The 15,266-nt window shown below is 48.1% G+C and overlaps 17 non-coding genes across 17 annotated transcripts; 9 read left to right on the forward strand and 8 right to left on the reverse strand.

Annotated features, from left to right (window-relative positions):
• Positions 1 to 248: 248 nt before the first annotated feature.
• trnal-caa (transfer RNA leucine (anticodon CAA)) lies at positions 249 to 367 on the forward strand. Its single transcript has 2 exons — positions 249 to 286; positions 322 to 367. It is a non-coding gene; the product is annotated as a tRNA-Leu (tRNA).
• A 910-nt stretch (positions 368 to 1,277) lies between these two features.
• trnal-aag (transfer RNA leucine (anticodon AAG)) lies at positions 1,278 to 1,359 on the reverse strand. Its single transcript has one exon. It is a non-coding gene; the product is annotated as a tRNA-Leu (tRNA).
• Positions 1,360 to 1,984: 625 nt separating this feature from the next.
• trnal-caa (transfer RNA leucine (anticodon CAA)) lies at positions 1,985 to 2,103 on the forward strand. Its single transcript has 2 exons — positions 1,985 to 2,022; positions 2,058 to 2,103. It is a non-coding gene; the product is annotated as a tRNA-Leu (tRNA).
• Positions 2,104 to 3,040: 937 nt separating this feature from the next.
• Positions 3,041 to 3,122, reverse strand: trnal-aag (transfer RNA leucine (anticodon AAG)). The gene has a single exon. It is a non-coding gene; the product is annotated as a tRNA-Leu (tRNA).
• Positions 3,123 to 3,747: 625 nt separating this feature from the next.
• Positions 3,748 to 3,866, forward strand: trnal-caa (transfer RNA leucine (anticodon CAA)). Its single transcript has 2 exons — positions 3,748 to 3,785; positions 3,821 to 3,866. It is a non-coding gene; the product is annotated as a tRNA-Leu (tRNA).
• Positions 3,867 to 4,802: 936 nt separating this feature from the next.
• trnal-aag (transfer RNA leucine (anticodon AAG)) lies at positions 4,803 to 4,884 on the reverse strand. Its single transcript has one exon. It is a non-coding gene; the product is annotated as a tRNA-Leu (tRNA).
• Positions 4,885 to 5,509: 625 nt separating this feature from the next.
• trnal-caa (transfer RNA leucine (anticodon CAA)) lies at positions 5,510 to 5,628 on the forward strand. The gene is made up of 2 exons: positions 5,510 to 5,547; positions 5,583 to 5,628. It is a non-coding gene; the product is annotated as a tRNA-Leu (tRNA).
• A 936-nt stretch (positions 5,629 to 6,564) lies between these two features.
• Positions 6,565 to 6,646, reverse strand: trnal-aag (transfer RNA leucine (anticodon AAG)). The gene has a single exon. It is a non-coding gene; the product is annotated as a tRNA-Leu (tRNA).
• Positions 6,647 to 7,271: 625 nt separating this feature from the next.
• On the forward strand, positions 7,272 to 7,390 carry trnal-caa (transfer RNA leucine (anticodon CAA)). Its single transcript has 2 exons — positions 7,272 to 7,309; positions 7,345 to 7,390. It is a non-coding gene; the product is annotated as a tRNA-Leu (tRNA).
• A 936-nt stretch (positions 7,391 to 8,326) lies between these two features.
• trnal-aag (transfer RNA leucine (anticodon AAG)) lies at positions 8,327 to 8,409 on the reverse strand. The gene has a single exon. It is a non-coding gene; the product is annotated as a tRNA-Leu (tRNA).
• A 625-nt stretch (positions 8,410 to 9,034) lies between these two features.
• Positions 9,035 to 9,153, forward strand: trnal-caa (transfer RNA leucine (anticodon CAA)). The gene is made up of 2 exons: positions 9,035 to 9,072; positions 9,108 to 9,153. It is a non-coding gene; the product is annotated as a tRNA-Leu (tRNA).
• Positions 9,154 to 10,089: 936 nt separating this feature from the next.
• On the reverse strand, positions 10,090 to 10,172 carry trnal-aag (transfer RNA leucine (anticodon AAG)). The gene has a single exon. It is a non-coding gene; the product is annotated as a tRNA-Leu (tRNA).
• Positions 10,173 to 10,797: 625 nt separating this feature from the next.
• Positions 10,798 to 10,916, forward strand: trnal-caa (transfer RNA leucine (anticodon CAA)). The gene is made up of 2 exons: positions 10,798 to 10,835; positions 10,871 to 10,916. It is a non-coding gene; the product is annotated as a tRNA-Leu (tRNA).
• A 937-nt stretch (positions 10,917 to 11,853) lies between these two features.
• Positions 11,854 to 11,936, reverse strand: trnal-aag (transfer RNA leucine (anticodon AAG)). Its single transcript has one exon. It is a non-coding gene; the product is annotated as a tRNA-Leu (tRNA).
• Positions 11,937 to 12,561: 625 nt separating this feature from the next.
• trnal-caa (transfer RNA leucine (anticodon CAA)) lies at positions 12,562 to 12,680 on the forward strand. Its single transcript has 2 exons — positions 12,562 to 12,599; positions 12,635 to 12,680. It is a non-coding gene; the product is annotated as a tRNA-Leu (tRNA).
• A 937-nt stretch (positions 12,681 to 13,617) lies between these two features.
• On the reverse strand, positions 13,618 to 13,699 carry trnal-aag (transfer RNA leucine (anticodon AAG)). The gene has a single exon. It is a non-coding gene; the product is annotated as a tRNA-Leu (tRNA).
• A 625-nt stretch (positions 13,700 to 14,324) lies between these two features.
• On the forward strand, positions 14,325 to 14,443 carry trnal-caa (transfer RNA leucine (anticodon CAA)). The gene is made up of 2 exons: positions 14,325 to 14,362; positions 14,398 to 14,443. It is a non-coding gene; the product is annotated as a tRNA-Leu (tRNA).
• The last annotated feature ends 823 nt before the right edge of the window (positions 14,444 to 15,266 follow it).

Raw genomic sequence — 15,266 nt, forward strand, 5'->3', positions numbered from 1 at the left:
GCGCTTTCGAAATACAATACAGAAAATGTTACCCGATAGCTGACAAAATGCGAGCTGTTGCGAGAAATACCTGTGTTTGAATGTTGGTTGCATTGCAGGGATGATGAACTTAATGACTGGCGCTGCCTGTTAAGTCCTGTCGTAAGAATGTGTGCGTTGTGTGTTTGCACAGGAGGAAGAATTGTGAGGCTGCTCAGTAAGTGTGCAGAATTTGCAGCACATTTTCCTGCAGCTGCTGCACGACCATTGTCAGGATGGCCGAGTGGTCTAAGGCGCCAGACTCAAGGACTGTTAATCCTTACCTTACCAAAGGTTGGTGTATTCTGGTCCCTTTCTAGGGGCGTGGGTTCGAATCCCACTTCTGACATTAACTTTTTATCCAGACAAATGCCAGCCAGCGTCAAAAAGCCTGCTCAACTGGCTTTAAATTTGCAAGTGGTCACCTCAAGCTCCTCAACGCTATTGGCGTTTGCCAATAAGCGAAAGGCACCGCACCGCCCACAGACCAACTTGTTTTGCTCTCTAAACTTATCACATTCTAACCCTGTTCTCGGGGATAGGGTTTAAAATCAGACTTCTCCTTTCAACCCATTCCCACACTAAAAAGCAGCAGACTCAAAGCATGACATTTTTATCCTCCCGCGTTGCTGAATTCCACGTTGCTTTCTCGTACTGTGGCTTTCAATCCCACTGCAGACAGTGGTGGTTCTCAGAAAAAGGGCACCACTGTCAAAGAATGAGATTTCTTCCACACAAAGGCTGCTCAAATCTGCTCCGTTCCTCAGGCAGGGAATTACTTGCAATGTTACTTCCGACATTAACACATTTTGCCAGTATAAAAGGCACCAGAGCCAAACAAGTCAGGTATTAGCATGTGAAAGTTGCCAGAGTCGATGCCTTGGTGGACCGAGGCCTTTCAATGCTCAGACTGATGCTTACGGCCAAGGGCACAATAGTGTCAGGAAGGCCGAGTGGAGTGAGGCGCCAGACTCAAAGACTGTTAATCCTTAACTGACCAAAGGTCGGCGAATTCCGGTCCCTTTCTAGGGGCGTGGGTTGCAATCCCACCTCTGACGTGACATTTTTCCCCACACAAATGCAGCCAGCGTCAAAAGGCCTGTTGAACTGGCCTTCAATTTACAAGTGGCAACAAACTGAAGGCACCGTTCTCAGCTCAACCTCTTTTCCACACCAAAATAGTCATATCACAACACAGCGGGAGCCGACTGCTTCATGGCTCGCGGTGAAGGGGCGCAAATATTACACGCCACAAATTCTGGCAGCGGTGGGATTCGAACCCACGCCTCCGAAGAGACTGGAGCCTTAATCCAGCGCCTTAGACCGCTCGGCCACGCTACCACTGGCAGCAGTTTCCGTTCTGGAACTAGTGACCGGTGAGTGAAATGTGACTTTGCTTTGGGCAAGATAATAATCAAGGCCATTGAAGTGGCAGACGGTAAACTCTCGAGAAATGATTTTGCAGCATACAGGTCCACAGGGCAACACCAGTAATTAGGTGCACGTTGGAACGAAGCAGTTACAACCTTCATTCAATATTTATTCCGACATCAACGTCACTGACAAAACCAGATTATCTGGTCATGATCACATTGCCGTTTGTGGGATCTTGCTGTGTGCAAACTGGCTGCGGCGTTCCCCACATTGCAACAGTGCCTTCACTTTTACAATACTTCATTGGCTGTGAAGCGCCTTGGGACGTCGTTCGGTCATGAAAGGCGCTTTCGAAATACAATACAGAAAATGTTACCCGATAGCTGACAAAATGCGAGCTGTTGCGAGAAATACCTGTGTTTGAATGTTGGTTGCATTGCAGGGATGATGAACTTAATGACTGGCGCTGCCTGTTAAGTCCTGTCGTAAGAATGTGTGCGTTGTGTGTTTGCACAGGAGGAAGAATTGTGAGGCTGCTCAGTAAGTGTGCAGAATTTGCAGCACATTTTCCTGCAGCTGCTGCACGACCATTGTCAGGATGGCCGAGTGGTCTAAGGCGCCAGACTCAAGGACTGTTAATCCTTACCTTACCAAAGGTTGGTGTATTCTGGTCCCTTTCTAGGGGCGTGGGTTCGAATCCCACTTCTGACATTAACTTTTTATCCAGACAAATGCCAGCCAGCGTCAAAAAGCCTGCTCAACTGGCTTTAAATTTGCAAGTGGTCACCTCAAGCTCCTCAACGCTATTGGCGTTTGCCAATAAGCGAAAGGCACCGCACCGCCCACAGACCAACTTGTTTTGCTCTCTAAACTTATCACATTCTAACCCTGTTCTCGGGGATAGGGTTTAAAATCAGACTTCTCCTTTCAACCCATTCCCACACTAAAAAGCAGCAGACTCAAAGCATGACATTTTTATCCTCCCGCGTTGCTGAATTCCACGTTGCTTTCTCGTACTGTGGCTTTCAATCCCACTGCAGACAGTGGTGGTTCTCAGAAAAAAGGCACCACTGTCAAAGAATGAGATTTCTTCCACACAAAGGCTGCTCAAATCTGCTCCGTTCCTCAGGCAGGGAATTACTTGCAATGTTACTTCCGACATTAACACATTTTGCCAGTATAAAAGGCACCAGAGCCAAACAAGTCAGGTATTAGCATGTGAAAGTTGCCAGAGTCGATGCCTTGGTGGACCGAAGCCTTTCAAATGCTCAGACTGATGCTTACGGCCAAGGGCACAATAGTGTCAGGAAGGCCGAGTGGAGTGAGGCGCCAGACTCAAAGACTGTTAATCCTTAACTGACCAAAGGTCGGCGAATTCCGGTCCCTTTCTAGGGGCGTGGGTTGCAATCCCACCTCTGACGTGACATTTTTCCCCACACAAATGCAGCCAGCGTCAAAAGGCCTGTTGAACTGGCCTTCAATTTACAAGTGGCAACATCAAACTCTTCAACGGTTTGCCAACAAACTGAAGGCACCGTTCTCAGCTCAACCTCTTTTCCACACCAAAATAGTCATATCACAACACAGCGGGAGCCGACTGCTTCATGGCTCGCGGTGAAGGGGCGCAAATATTACACGCCACAAATTCTGGCAGCGGTGGGATTCGAACCCACGCCTCCGAAGAGACTGGAGCCTTAATCCAGCGCCTTAGACCGCTCGGCCACGCTACCACTGGCAGCAATTTCCGTTCTGGAACTAGTGACCGGTGAGTGAAATGTGACTTTGCTTTGGGCAAGATAATAATCAAGGCCATTGAAGTGGCAGACGGTAAACTCTCGAGAAATGATTTTGCAGCATACAGGTCCACAGGGCAACACCAGTAATTAGGTGCACGTTGGAACGAAGCAGTTACAACCTTCATTCAATATTTATTCCGACATCAACATCACTGACAAAACCAGATTATCTGGTCATGATCACATTGCCGTTTGTGGGATCTTGCTGTGTGCAAACTGGCTGCGGCGTTCCCCACATTGCAACAGTGCCTTCACTTTTACAATACTTCATTGGCTGTGAAGCGCCTTGGGACGTCGTTCGGTCATGAAAGGCGCTTTCGAAATACAATACAGAAAATGTTACCCGATAGCTGACAAAATGCGAGCTGTTGCGAGAAATACCTGTGTTTGAATGTTGGTTGCATTGCAGGGATGATGAACTTAATGACTGGCGCTGCCTGTTAAGTCCTGTCGTAAGAATGTGTGCGTTGTGTGTTTGCACAGGAGGAAGAATTGTGAGGCTGCTCAGTAAGTGTGCAGAATTTGCAGCACATTTTCCTGCAGCTGCTGCACGACCATTGTCAGGATGGCCGAGTGGTCTAAGGCGCCAGACTCAAGGACTGTTAATCCTTACCTTACCAAAGGTTGGTGTATTCTGGTCCCTTTCTAGGGGCGTGGGTTCGAATCCCACTTCTGACATTAACTTTTTATCCAGACAAATGCCAGCCAGCGTCAAAAAGCCTGCTCAACTGGCTTTAAATTTGCAAGTGGTCACCTCAAGCTCCTCAACGCTATTGGCGTTTGCCAATAAGCGAAAGGCACCGCACCGCCCACAGACCAACTTGTTTTGCTCTCTAAACTTATCACATTCTAACCCTGTTCTCGGGGATAGGGTTTAAAATCAGACTTCTCCTTTCAACCCATTCCCACACTAAAAAGCAGCAGACTCAAAGCATGACATTTTTATCCTCCCGCGTTGCTGAATTCCACGTTGCTTTCTCGTACTGTGGCTTTCAATCCCACTGCAGACAGTGGTGGTTCTCAGAAAAAGGGCACCACTGTCAAAGAATGAGATTTCTTCCACACAAAGGCTGCTCAAATCTGCTCCGTTCCTCAGGCAGGGAATTACTTGCAATGTTACTTCCGACATTAACACATTTTGCCAGTATAAAAGGCACCAGAGCCAAACAAGTCAGGTATTAGCATGTGAAAGTTGCCAGAGTCGATGCCTTGGTGGACCGAGGCCTTTCAATGCTCAGACTGATGCTTACGGCCAAGGGCACAATAGTGTCAGGAAGGCCGAGTGGAGTGAGGCGCCAGACTCAAAGACTGTTAATCCTTAACTGACCAAAGGTCGGCGAATTCCGGTCCCTTTCTAGGGGCGTGGGTTGCAATCCCACCTCTGACGTGACATTTTTCCCCACACAAATGCAGCCAGCGTCAAAAGGCCTGTTGAACTGGCCTTCAATTTACAAGTGGCAACATCAAACTCTTCAACGGTTTGCCAACAAACTGAAGGCACCGTTCTCAGCTCAACCTCTTTTCCACACCAAAATAGTCATATCACAACACAGCGGGAGCCGACTGCTTCATGGCTCGCGGTGAAGGGGCGCAAATATTACACGCCACAAATTCTGGCAGCGGTGGGATTCGAACCCACGCCTCCGAAGAGACGGGAGCCTTAATCCAGCGCCTTAGACCGATCGGCCACGCTACCACTGGCAGCAGTTTCCGTTCTGGAACTAGTGACCGGTGAGTGAAATGTGACTTTGCTTTGGGCAAGATAATAATCAAGGCCATTGAAGTGGCAGACGGTAAACTCTCGAGAAATGATTTTGCAGCATACAGGTCCACAGGGCAACACCAGTAATTAGGTGCACGTTGGAACGAAGCAGTTACAACCTTCATTCAATATTTATTCCGACATCAACATCACTGACAAAACCAGATTATCTGGTCATGATCACATTGCCGTTTGTGGGATCTTGCTGTGTGCAAACTGGCTGCGGCGTTCCCCACATTGCAACAGTGCCTTCACTTTTACAATACTTCATTGGCTGTGAAGCGCCTTGGGACGTCGTTCGGTCATGAAAGGCGCTTTCGAAATACAATACAGAAAATGTTACCCGATAGCTGACAAAATGCGAGCTGTTGCGAGAAATACCTGTGTTTGAATGTTGGTTGCATTGCAGGGATGATGAACTTAATGACTGGCGCTGCCTGTTAAGTCCTGTCGTAAGAATGTGTGCGTTGTGTGTTTGCACAGGAGGAAGAATTGTGAGGCTGCTCAGTAAGTGTGCAGAATTTGCAGCACATTTTCCTGCAGCTGCTGCACGACCATTGTCAGGATGGCCGAGTGGTCTAAGGCGCCAGACTCAAGGACTGTTAATCCTTACCTTACCAAAGGTTGGTGTATTCTGGTCCCTTTCTAGGGGCGTGGGTTCGAATCCCACTTCTGACATTAACTTTTTATCCAGACAAATGCCAGCCAGCGTCAAAAAGCCTGCTCAACTGGCTTTAAATTTGCAAGTGGTCACCTCAAGCTCCGCAACGCTATTGGCGTTTGCCAATAAGCGAAAGGCACCGCACCGCCCACAGACCAACTTGTTTTGCTCTCTAAACTTATCACATTCTAACCCTGTTCTCGGGGATAGGGTTTAAAATCAGACTTCTCCTTTCAACCCATTCCCACACTAAAAAGCAGCAGACTCAAAGCATGACATTTTTATCCTCCCGCGTTGCTGAATTCCACGTTGCTTTCTCGTACTGTGGCTTTCAATCCCACTGCAGACAGTGGTGGTTCTCAGAAAAAGGGCACCACTGTCAAAGAATGAGATTTCTTCCACACAAAGGCTGCTCAAATCTGCTCCGTTCCTCAGGCAGGGAATTACTTGCAATGTTACTTCCGACATTAACACATTTTGCCAGTATAAAAGGCACCAGAGCCAAACAAGTCAGGTATTAGCATGTGAAAGTTGCCAGAGTCGATGCCTTGGTGGACCGAGGCCTTTCAATGCTCAGACTGATGCTTACGGCCAAGGGCACAATAGTGTCAGGAAGGCCGAGTGGAGTGAGGCGCCAGACTCAAAGACTGTTAATCCTTAACTGACCAAAGGTCGGCGAATTCCGGTCCCTTTCTAGGGGCGTGGGTTGCAATCCCACCTCTGACGTGACATTTTTCCCCACACAAATGCAGCCAGCGTCAAAAGGCCTGTTGAACTGGCCTTCAATTTACAAGTGGCAACATCAAACTCTTCAACGGTTTGCCAACAAACTGAAGGCACCGTTCTCAGCTCAACCTCTTTTCCACACCAAAATAGTCATATCACAACACAGCGGGAGCCGACTGCTTCATGGCTCGCGGTGAAGGGGCGCAAATATTACACGCCACAAATTCTGGCAGCGGTGGGATTCGAACCCACGCCTCCGAAGAGACGGGAGCCTTAATCCAGCGCCTTAGACCGATCGGCCACGCTACCACTGGCAGCAGTTTCCGTTCTGGAACTAGTGACCGGTGAGTGAAATGTGACTTTGCTTTGGGCAAGATAATAATCAAGGCCATTGAAGTGGCAGACGGTAAACTCTCGAGAAATGATTTTGCAGCATACAGGTCCACAGGGCAACACCAGTAATTAGGTGCACGTTGGAACGAAGCAGTTACAACCTTCATTCAATATTTATTCCGACATCAACATCACTGACAAAACCAGATTATCTGGTCATGATCACATTGCCGTTTGTGGGATCTTGCTGTGTGCAAACTGGCTGCGGCGTTCCCCACATTGCAACAGTGCCTTCACTTTTACAATACTTCATTGGCTGTGAAGCGCCTTGGGACGTCGTTCGGTCATGAAAGGCGCTTTCGAAATACAATACAGAAAATGTTACCCGATAGCTGACAAAATGCGAGCTGTTGCGAGAAATACCTGTGTTTGAATGTTGGTTGCATTGCAGGGATGATGAACTTAATGACTGGCGCTGCCTGTTAAGTCCTGTCGTAAGAATGTGTGCGTTGTGTGTTTGCACAGGAGGAAGAATTGTGAGGCTGCTCAGTAAGTGTGCAGAATTTGCAGCACATTTTCCTGCAGCTGCTGCACGACCATTGTCAGGATGGCCGAGTGGTCTAAGGCGCCAGACTCAAGGACTGTTAATCCTTACCTTACCAAAGGTTGGTGTATTCTGGTCCCTTTCTAGGGGCGTGGGTTCGAATCCCACTTCTGACATTAACTTTTTATCCAGACAAATGCCAGCCAGCGTCAAAAAGCCTGCTCAACTGGCTTTAAATTTGCAAGTGGTCACCTCAAACTCCGCAACGCTATTGGCGTTTGCCAATAAGCGAAAGGCACCGCACCGCCCACAGACCAACTTGTTTTGCTCTCTAAACTTATCACATTCTAACCCTGTTCTCGGGGATAGGGTTTAAAATCAGACTTCTCCTTTCAACCCATTCCCACACTAAAAAGCAGCAGACTCAAAGCATGACATTTTTATCCTCCCGCGTTGCTGAATTCCACGTTGCTTTCTCGTACTGTGGCTTTCAATCCCACTGCAGACAGTGGTGGTTCTCAGAAAAAGGGCACCACTGTCAAAGAATGAGATTTCTTCCACACAAAGGCTGCTCAAATCTGCTCCGTTCCTCAGGCAGGGAATTACTTGCAATGTTACTTCCGACATTAACACATTTTGCCAGTATAAAAGGCACCAGAGCCAAACAAGTCAGGTATTAGCATGTGAAAGTTGCCAGAGTCGATGCCTTGGTGGACCGAGGCCTTTCAATGCTCAGACTGATGCTTACAGCCAAGGGCACAATAGTGTCAGGAAGGCCGAGTGGAGTGAGGCGCCAGACTCAAAGACTGTTAATCCTTAACTGACCAAAGGTCGGCGAATTCCGGTCCCTTTCTAGGGGCGTGGGTTGCAATCCCACCTCTGACGTGACATTTTTCCCCACACAAATGCAGCCAGCGTCAAAAGGCCTGTTGAACTGGCCTTCAATTTACAAGTGGCAACATCAAACTCTTCAACGGTTTGCCAACAAACTGAAGGCACCGTTCTCAGCTCAACCTCTTTTCCACACCAAAATAGTCATATCACAACACAGCGGGAGCCGACTGCTTCATGGCTCGCGGTGAAGGGGCGCAAATATTACACGCCACAAATTCTGGCAGCGGTGGGATTCGAACCCACTGCCTCCGAAGAGACTGGAGCCTTAATCCAGCGCCTTAGACCGCTCGGCCACGCTACCACTGGCAGCAGTTTCCGTTCTGGAACTAGTGACCGGTGAGTGAAATGTGACTTTGCTTTGGGCAAGATAATAATCAAGGCCATTGAAGTGGCAGACGGTAAACTCTCGAGAAATGATTTTGCAGCATACAGGTCCACAGGGCAACACCAGTAATTAGGTGCACGTTGGAACGAAGCAGTTACAACCTTCATTCAATATTTATTCCGACATCAACATCACTGACAAAACCAGATTATCTGGTCATGATCACATTGCCGTTTGTGGGATCTTGCTGTGTGCAAACTGGCTGCGGCGTTCCCCACATTGCAACAGTGCCTTCACTTTTACAATACTTCATTGGCTGTGAAGCGCCTTGGGACGTCGTTCGGTCATGAAAGGCGCTTTCGAAATACAATACAGAAAATGTTACCCGATAGCTGACAAAATGCGAGCTGTTGCGAGAAATACCTGTGTTTGAATGTTGGTTGCATTGCAGGGATGATGAACTTAATGACTGGCGCTGCCTGTTAAGTCCTGTCGTAAGAATGTGTGCGTTGTGTGTTTGCACAGGAGGAAGAATTGTGAGGCTGCTCAGTAAGTGTGCAGAATTTGCAGCACATTTTCCTGCAGCTGCTGCACGACCATTGTCAGGATGGCCGAGTGGTCTAAGGCGCCAGACTCAAGGACTGTTAATCCTTACCTTACCAAAGGTTGGTGTATTCTGGTCCCTTTCTAGGGGCGTGGGTTCGAATCCCACTTCTGACATTAACTTTTTATCCAGACAAATGCCAGCCAGCGTCAAAAAGCCTGCTCAACTGGCTTTAAATTTGCAAGTGGTCACCTCAAGCTCCGCAACGCTATTGGCGTTTGCCAATAAGCGAAAGGCACCGCACCGCCCACAGACCAACTTGTTTTGCTCTCTAAACTTATCACATTCTAACCCTGTTCTCGGGGATAGGGTTTAAAATCAGACTTCTCCTTTCAACCCATTCCCACACTAAAAAGCAGCAGACTCAAAGCATGACATTTTTATCCTCCCGCGTTGCTGAATTCCACGTTGCTTTCTCGTACTGTGGCTTTCAATCCCACTGCAGACAGTGGTGGTTCTCAGAAAAAGGGCACCACTGTCAAAGAATGAGATTTCTTCCACACAAAGGCTGCTCAAATCTGCTCCGTTCCTCAGGCAGGGAATTACTTGCAATGTTACTTCCGACATTAACACATTTTGCCAGTATAAAAGGCACCAGAGCCAAACAAGTCAGGTATTAGCATGTGAAAGTTGCCAGAGTCGATGCCTTGGTGGACCGAGGCCTTTCAATGCTCAGACTGATGCTTACGGCCAAGGGCACAATAGTGTCAGGAAGGCCGAGTGGAGTGAGGCGCCAGACTCAAAGACTGTTAATCCTTAACTGACCAAAGGTCGGCGAATTCCGGTCCCTTTCTAGGGGCGTGGGTTGCAATCCCACCTCTGACGTGACATTTTTCCCCACACAAATGCAGCCAGCGTCAAAAGGCCTGTTGAACTGGCCTTCAATTTACAAGTGGCAACATCAAACTCTTCAACGGTTTGCCAACAAACTGAAGGCACCGTTCTCAGCTCAACCTCTTTTCCACACCAAAATAGTCATATCACAACACAGCGGGAGCCGACTGCTTCATGGCTCGCGGTGAAGGGGCGCAAATATTACACGCCACAAATTCTGGCAGCGGTGGGATTCGAACCCACTGCCTCCGAAGAGACTGGAGCCTTAATCCAGCGCCTTAGACCGCTCGGCCACGCTACCACTGGCAGCAGTTTCCGTTCTGGAACTAGTGACCGGTGAGTGAAATGTGACTTTGCTTTGGGCAAGATAATAATCAAGGCCATTGAAGTGGCAGACGGTAAACTCTCGAGAAATGATTTTGCAGCATACAGGTCCACAGGGCAACACCAGTAATTAGGTGCACGTTGGAACGAAGCAGTTACAACCTTCATTCAATATTTATTCCGACATCAACATCACTGACAAAACCAGATTATCTGGTCATGATCACATTGCCGTTTGTGGGATCTTGCTGTGTGCAAACTGGCTGCGGCGTTCCCCACATTGCAACAGTGCCTTCACTTTTACAATACTTCATTGGCTGTGAAGCGCCTTGGGACGTCGTTCGGTCATGAAAGGCGCTTTCGAAATACAATACAGAAAATGTTACCCGATAGCTGACAAAATGCGAGCTGTTGCGAGAAATACCTGTGTTTGAATGTTGGTTGCATTGCAGGGATGATGAACTTAATGACTGGCGCTGCCTGTTAAGTCCTGTCGTAAGAATGTGTGCGTTGTGTGTTTGCACAGGAGGAAGAATTGTGAGGCTGCTCAGTAAGTGTGCAGAATTTGCAGCACATTTTCCTGCAGCTGCTGCACGACCATTGTCAGGATGGCCGAGTGGTCTAAGGCGCCAGACTCAAGGACTGTTAATCCTTACCTTACCAAAGGTTGGTGTATTCTGGTCCCTTTCTAGGGGCGTGGGTTCGAATCCCACTTCTGACATTAACTTTTTATCCAGACAAATGCCAGCCAGCGTCAAAAAGCCTGCTCAACTGGCTTTAAATTTGCAAGTGGTCACCTCAAGCTCCTCAACGCTATTGGCGTTTGCCAATAAGCGAAAGGCACCGCACCGCCCACAGACCAACTTGTTTTGCTCTCTAAACTTATCACATTCTAACCCTGTTCTCGGGGATAGGGTTTAAAATCAGACTTCTCCTTTCAACCCATTCCCACACTAAAAAGCAGCAGACTCAAAGCATGACATTTTTATCCTCCCGCGTTGCTGAATTCCACGTTGCTTTCTCGTACTGTGGCTTTCAATCCCACTGCAGACAGTGGTGGTTCTCAGAAAAAAGGCACCACTGTCAAAGAATGAGATTTCTTCCACACAAAGGCTGCTAAAATCTGCTCCGTTCCTCAGGCAGGGAATTACTTGCAATGTTACTTCCGACATTAACACATTTTGCCAGTATAAAAGGCACCAGAGCCAAACAAGTCAGGTATTAGCATGTGAAAGTTGCCAGAGTCGATGCCTTGGTGGACCGAAGCCTTTCAAATGCTCAGACTGATGCTTACGGCCAAGGGCACAATAGTGTCAGGAAGGCCGAGTGGAGTGAGGCGCCAGACTCAAAGACTGTTAATCCTTAACTGACCAAAGGTCGGCGAATTCCGGTCCCTTTCTAGGGGCGTGGGTTGCAATCCCACCTCTGACGTGACATTTTTCCCCACACAAATGCAGCCAGCGTCAAAAGGCCTGTTGAACTGGCCTTCAATTTACAAGTGGCAACATCAAACTCTTCAACGGTTTGCCAACAAACTGAAGGCACCGTTCTCAGCTCAACCTCTTTTCCACACCAAAATAGTCATATCACAACACAGCGGGAGCCGACTGCTTCATGGCTCGCGGTGAAGGGGCGCAAATATTACACGCCACAAATTCTGGCAGCGGTGGGATTCGAACCCACTGCCTCCGAAGAGACTGGAGCCTTAATCCAGCGCCTTAGACCGCTCGGCCACGCTACCACTGGCAGCAGTTTCCGTTCTGGAACTAGTGACCGGTGAGTGAAATGTGACTTTGCTTTGGGCAAGATAATAATCAAGGCCATTGAAGTGGCAGACGGTAAACTCTCGAGAAATGATTTTGCAGCATACAGGTCCACAGGGCAACACCAGTAATTAGGTGCACGTTGGAACGAAGCAGTTACAACCTTCATTCAATATTTATTCCGACATCAACATCACTGACAAAACCAGATTATCTGGTCATGATCACATTGCCGTTTGTGGGATCTTGCTGTGTGCAAACTGGCTGCGGCGTTCCCCACATTGCAACAGTGCCTTCACTTTTACAATACTTCATTGGCTGTGAAGCGCCTTGGGACGTCGTTCGGTCATGAAAGGCGCTTTCGAAATACAATACAGAAAATGTTACCCGATAGCTGACAAAATGCGAGCTGTTGCGAGAAATACCTGTGTTTGAATGTTGGTTGCATTGCAGGGATGATGAACTTAATGACTGGCGCTGCCTGTTAAGTCCTGTCGTAAGAATGTGTGCGTTGTGTGTTTGCACAGGAGGAAGAATTGTGAGGCTGCTCAGTAAGTGTGCAGAATTTGCAGCACATTTTCCTGCAGCTGCTGCACGACCATTGTCAGGATGGCCGAGTGGTCTAAGGCGCCAGACTCAAGGACTGTTAATCCTTACCTTACCAAAGGTTGGTGTATTCTGGTCCCTTTCTAGGGGCGTGGGTTCGAATCCCACTTCTGACATTAACTTTTTATCCAGACAAATGCCAGCCAGCGTCAAAAAGCCTGCTCAACTGGCTTTAAATTTGCAAGTGGTCACCTCAAGCTCCTCAACGCTATTGGCGTTTGCCAATAAGCGAAAGGCACCGCACCGCCCACAGACCAACTTGTTTTGCTCTCTAAACTTATCACATTCTAACCCTGTTCTCGGGGATAGGGTTTAAAATCAGACTTCTCCTTTCAACCCATTCCCACACTAAAAAGCAGCAGACTCAAAGCATGACATTTTTATCCTCCCGCGTTGCTGAATTCCACGTTGCTTTCTCGTACTGTGGCTTTCAATCCCACTGCAGACAGTGGTGGTTCTCAGAAAAAAGGCACCACTGTCAAAGAATGAGATTTCTTCCACACAAAGGCTGCTAAAATCTGCTCCGTTCCTCAGGCAGGGAATTACTTGCAATGTTACTTCCGACATTAACACATTTTGCCAGTATAAAAGGCACCAGAGCCAAACAAGTCAGGTATTAGCATGTGAAAGTTGCCAGAGTCGATGCCTTGGTGGACCGAAGCCTTTCAAATGCTCAGACTGATGCTTACGGCCAAGGGCACAATAGTGTCAGGAAGGCCGAGTGGAGTGAGGCGCCAGACTCAAAGACTGTTAATCCTTAACTGACCAAAGGTCGGCGAATTCCGGTCCCTTTCTAGGGGCGTGGGTTGCAATCCCACCTCTGACGTGACATTTTTCCCCACACAAATGCAGCCAGCGTCAAAAGGCCTGTTGAACTGGCCTTCAATTTACAAGTGGCAACATCAAACTCTTCAACGGTTTGCCAACAAACTGAAGGCACCGTTCTCAGCTCAACCTCTTTTCCACACCAAAATAGTCATATCACAACACAGCGGGAGCCGACTGCTTCATGGCTCGCGGTGAAGGGGCGCAAATATTACACGCCACAAATTCTGGCAGCGGTGGGATTCGAACCCACGCCTCCGAAGAGACTGGAGCCTTAATCCAGCGCCTTAGACCGCTCGGCCACGCTACCACTGGCAGCAATTTCCGTTCTGGAACTAGTGACCGGTGAGTGAAATGTGACTTTGCTTTGGGCAAGATAATAATCAAGGCCATTGAAGTGGCAGACGGTAAACTCTCGAGAAATGATTTTGCAGCATACAGGTCCACAGGGCAACACCAGTAATTAGGTGCACGTTGGAACGAAGCAGTTACAACCTTCATTCAATATTTATTCCGACATCAACATCACTGACAAAACCAGATTATCTGGTCATGATCACATTGCCGTTTGTGGGATCTTGCTGTGTGCAAACTGGCTGCGGCGTTCCCCACATTGCAACAGTGCCTTCACTTTTACAATACTTCATTGGCTGTGAAGCGCCTTGGGACGTCGTTCGGTCATGAAAGGCGCTTTCGAAATACAATACAGAAAATGTTACCCGATAGCTGACAAAATGCGAGCTGTTGCGAGAAATACCTGTGTTTGAATGTTGGTTGCATTGCAGGGATGATGAACTTAATGACTGGCGCTGCCTGTTAAGTCCTGTCGTAAGAATGTGTGCGTTGTGTGTTTGCACAGGAGGAAGAATTGTGAGGCTGCTCAGTAAGTGTGCAGAATTTGCAGCACATTTTCCTGCAGCTGCTGCACGACCATTGTCAGGATGGCCGAGTGGTCTAAGGCGCCAGACTCAAGGACTGTTAATCCTTACCTTACCAAAGGTTGGTGTATTCTGGTCCCTTTCTAGGGGCGTGGGTTCGAATCCCACTTCTGACATTAACTTTTTATCCAGACAAATGCCAGCCAGCGTCAAAAAGCCTGCTCAACTGGCTTTAAATTTGCAAGTGGTCACCTCAAGCTCCGCAACGCTATTGGCGTTTGCCAATAAGCGAAAGGCACCGCACCGCCCACAGACCAACTTGTTTTGCTCTCTAAACTTATCACATTCTAACCCTGTTCTCGGGGATAGGGTTTAAAATCAGACTTCTCCTTTCAACCCATTCCCACACTAAAAAGCAGCAGACTCAAAGCATGACATTTTTATCCTCCCGCGTTGCTGAATTCCACGTTGCTTTCTCGTACTGTGGCTTTCAATCCCACTGCAGACAGTGGTGGTTCTCAGAAAAAGGGCACCACTGTCAAAGAATGAGATTTCTTCCACACAAAGGCTGCTCAAATCTGCTCCGTTCCTCAGGCAGGGAATTACTTGCAATGTTACTTCCGACATTAACACATTTTGCCAGTATAAAAGGCACCAGAGCCAAACAAGTCAGGTATTAGCATGTGAAAGTTGCCAGAGTCGATGCCTTGGTGGACCGAGGCCTTTCAATGCTCAGACTGATGCTTACGGCCAAGGGCACAATAGTGTCAGGAAGGCCGAGTGGAGTGAGGCGCCAGACTCAAAGACTGTTAATCCTTAACTGACCAAAGGTCGGCGAATTCCGGTCCCTTTCTAGGGGCGTGGGTTGCAATCCCACCTCTGACGTGACATTTTTCCCCACACAAATGCAGCCAGCGTCAAAAGGCCTGTTGAACTGGCCTTCAATTTACAAGTGGCAACATCAAACTCTTCAACGGTTTGCCAACAAACTGAAGGCAC

This window comes from Pristiophorus japonicus, chromosome 8, assembly GCF_044704955.1.
Source record: "Pristiophorus japonicus isolate sPriJap1 chromosome 8, sPriJap1.hap1, whole genome shotgun sequence".
NCBI classification, from domain to species: Eukaryota; Metazoa; Chordata; class Chondrichthyes; family Pristiophoridae; genus Pristiophorus; species Pristiophorus japonicus.